The 3,716-nt window shown below is 39.5% G+C and overlaps 1 non-coding gene across 1 annotated transcript; it reads left to right on the top strand.

The window, feature by feature from the left end:
• The first annotated feature begins 3,333 nt into the window (after positions 1-3,333).
• Positions 3,334-3,497, top strand: LOC133091604 (U1 spliceosomal RNA). Its single transcript, XR_009700939.1, has one exon. It is a non-coding gene; the product is annotated as a U1 spliceosomal RNA (small nuclear RNA).
• Positions 3,498-3,716: the final 219 nt, after the last annotated feature.

Here is a 3,716-nt window from a genome sequence, read left to right as displayed (position 1 = left end):
TCTTTACCCCTACTTCCTATTGTTTCCAGTCTCTTGAAATACTCTACCCAAATAAAGATATGTGTGCTGTATTTTTTCATTTAAAGGCCATTTATGCTATTAATCACAAAAATGCCATGTAGGATAGATAAACTTTATTATTAATATCCTAAAAATCCACAAATAGTGTCCCTAAATGGATTGTAACTTCCAGAGTTCAAAATGAGATTTCAACAAATAATTTATTGAACACCTACTACATCCCAGGCTCTAGTGTAGGAGACAGATACTAAACACATAAATAATATCAGATAGCGATTAGTGCCCTGAAGAAAATGAGGCAGGGTACTGAGAAGGGAGTGGGATGAATAATTTTGTGTGTGTCATCTGTTTCCTCCTGGGACTTCACCCTCTTTATAAGGGTCACTTGGGGTGGGAATAGGGGTAGCAACATTGGATAGGGTGGTGCCATGTATGACTGAGACCTAAATGACAAGAAGGCACCAAAGTTGGGAAGATCTATGGGGAGAGTCTCTGGATAGGAAATGCAAAGGCACTGAGGTGGGGAGGAGCTTGATATATTCAAGCAAGGAAAAGAGGGCCACGTGGCTGGAACATGGTAGTAAAAGAGAGGGGAAAGGTGATGTCAGGGAAGTGGCCAAATCATGGAGGGCCTTGCAGGTTTGGGTGAGGATTTAGCATTCTTAGTGTACGTGGGAAGTCATTGGAGGGTTATGAGCAGAGACGTAACATGATTTGATTCTTGTTTTTAAAAGATCACTTTGAGTATTTTATGGACAATTAGATGGGCAGTTACCACACAAGGAAGGTTAATTAGGAGGCTAGTCCAGTAGTTTAGGTGACAGATAATGATAGCTTGGACTAGAGTGGTAGCTGTGGAGATGGAGAGAGTGGATGGATTAGGATTATATTTTGGAGGAGCTGGCCGGACTTGATGATGGATTGGGTGTGGGAGGGTGAAGTTTTAAAATAGCTGTGAGAAATGACAAGTAACTGTTGAATATCCATATCTGGAGCTTTGAAATGAAGCCATAGCTGGAGATAAAATTCAGAGTCTTCAGCCAGAGGACATGAAGAAAAAGGAGACGGCAAAAACGTAGATGGATCAGTGACCATGAGTTTTACAAGATGCGGGCCCATGATGACTTGATTAAAAGCAGTTTTGGTGAAAAGTTTGAGTGTGTTGGGGAGAACATGTGAGGTGAGGAAGGAGAAACAAATGTACACAACTCTTTTAGTAAGTTTTACTGAAAGAGAGGCAGAGAAATGGAGCCAAAGGTGAAGGGAAATTTTGTAAGATGAAAGATCCTATAGCATATTTGTGTGCTGATGAGAATGATCCAACAGAAAGAAAGAAATTTATATAGATGTATGAGTAATTTCCAGAATAAAGTTCTTGAAAAGGTGGGAGTGGATTCAGAGCATAAGTGGAGAGGTTGTCCTCTGACAGGAGCAGGGATACATCTTCAACTGTAGTAAGAGGGAAGGCGGAGAATCTGGGCTCAATGGATATTAGGGGATTTGGTTGGAGAAAGTTGAGGGCTAAATCTGGTGGCTTCTAGTTTCTCACTGACCTATGAGGCAAGATCTTCAACTGAGAATAGTTACAGGGGAATATTGGAGGTTTGAGATGAGAAGGTAAGATTTAAAATAGCCCAGAATTGGAAAGCCAGTCTTGTAGGGAAATGCAGGAGGGAACTGCTGAACTACTTTGAGTGAACCCACCAATGTTTATCTGCTCCTGGGCAAGCAAGGAAGGGTCCTCTTCCCACCCTTAGAGGAGGGCGTTAAGGTTTTTTCTCTGTGGAAAGTGATGAAAAGACTGAGTTTATGTTGACAGACTAGAAGATATTCAAACATTTTATGAATTCTTGGCAGTATTTATCCACTTAATATTCTTTATGGGCAAGATCAGTAAATAACTAAGAGCTTTGACTTTGTCCAAGAAAGAACTGTTTTTCAAACTATAAACTGGAGGACAGGCTTACTTTGCATGAATCATGATTTCACAGTTCTCTGCTGTAAGAGAGTGGATGTTTAAAGTTAGTGGGTATTCTGGAGGCTATTTGAATAGCTACATCATCTAATGTGGGTAACATAACTGGCAAATATTTATTCATTGATAACTATGTGCCTAAGTACAGCTTCAAAAGATTATGGTGTAGTTGGAAAACATATAATTTAGAAAAAATTAAATATTAATTACTATAGAATTTGAGTATGAATTACTGGAGTTAAGGAGTGCCTCAAAGAGAAATAGGTAGAAGAGAGGTGGAAAGGAAGGGATAGCATAAACCAGCAGTTCTCAAAGTGTAGCCTAGGGACGCTGGGGGTCCCTACGATCTTTTTAGAGAGTGGCAAGGTCAAAACTATTTTCATATTGGTACTAAAGGGTTATTTGCCTTTATTCCCATTCTCTCACAAGGGTACAGTGGCATTTTCTAGGGGTTACATGATGTGTGGTAAGACAGATTGAATGCAGAAGCAGGTATGAGAATCTGGCTATCTCTTATTAAGCAGAAATAAAATAGATTTGCAAAAATATTAAAATGCCATTCTTTTCACTATTTGGGGGGGATTTAGCTATTTTTCATAAAGATAAGTTATCCATATTAACATGTAATAGATTTTTTAATTGTTATTTTTAATGAGTTAATAAGTAAATATTTTAAAATTTATCAGTTTTAATATGATACAGTAAATATCAATAGATATAACCCACATAAACAAAAGCTCCTTGGGGATTCTCGTAATTTTTAAAGGTATAATGGGGTCTGAAGACAAAAATGTTTGAGAATTGAGTGTTAGAGCCACATACTGTGATGCAAAATTTTGAGAAGGAAAGTTTGTGACAAGGCAGTTCATTAACTTTGGATATTGAAGTTAATGTCAATTCTATGAATTACAGTAGTATATTGCATATTGATAAAATTAGACACAAAGTATTTCAAAGTTATTTTGTGCTTTGGGATCTAAAATACTGCATGAGGGACTTCCCTGGTGGTGCAGTGGTTAAGAATCTGCCTGCCAAATTCAGGGGACACGGGTTCGAGCCCTGGTCCGGGAAGATCCCACGTGCTACAGAGCAACTAAGTCCGTGCTCCACAACTACTGAGCCTGCGCTCTAGAGCCCGCGAGCCACAACTACTGAGCCCGCGCTCCTAGAGCCCGTGCTCCGCAACAAGAGAAGCCACCACAATGAGAAGCCTGCGCACCACAACAAGAGTAGCCCCCGCTCGCCACAACTAGAGAAAGCCCGCGCACAGCAATGAAGACCCAACGCAGACAAAAATAAAATAAATAAATAAATAAATTTATAAAATACTGCATGAAATACTTACCTGGCAGGGGAGATACCATGATCCCAAAGGTGGTTTTCCCAGGGCGAGGCTTATCCATTGTACTCCGGATGTGTTGACCCCTGTGATTTCCCCAAATGTGGAAAACTCGACTGCATAATTTGTGGGAGTGGGGGACTGTGTTCATGCTCTCCCCTGAAAAAAAAAAAAAAAGTAAAAGTAAAAGAAAATAAAATACTGCATAAAAAGGAGAAGAAAAAAATGGTCTCTACTAGTCTGTGAATTAGCAAAACTCACCTCTGCCTCCAGCCACTTTACTGCCATCTAGTGGAAAATGATTATAATAACTATACAGATATTTAGGAATGATGCCCCAGAGAGCTGTGTATTAGTACGCAGTTGGTTATGGCAGTTTTG

Source organism: Eubalaena glacialis, chromosome 4 (genome assembly GCF_028564815.1).
Source record: "Eubalaena glacialis isolate mEubGla1 chromosome 4, mEubGla1.1.hap2.+ XY, whole genome shotgun sequence".
In the NCBI taxonomy this organism is placed as follows: domain Eukaryota; kingdom Metazoa; phylum Chordata; class Mammalia; order Artiodactyla; family Balaenidae; genus Eubalaena; species Eubalaena glacialis.
Note: the sequence above shows the minus strand (reverse complement) of the source record. Positions and strands in the feature narration are given on the sequence as shown.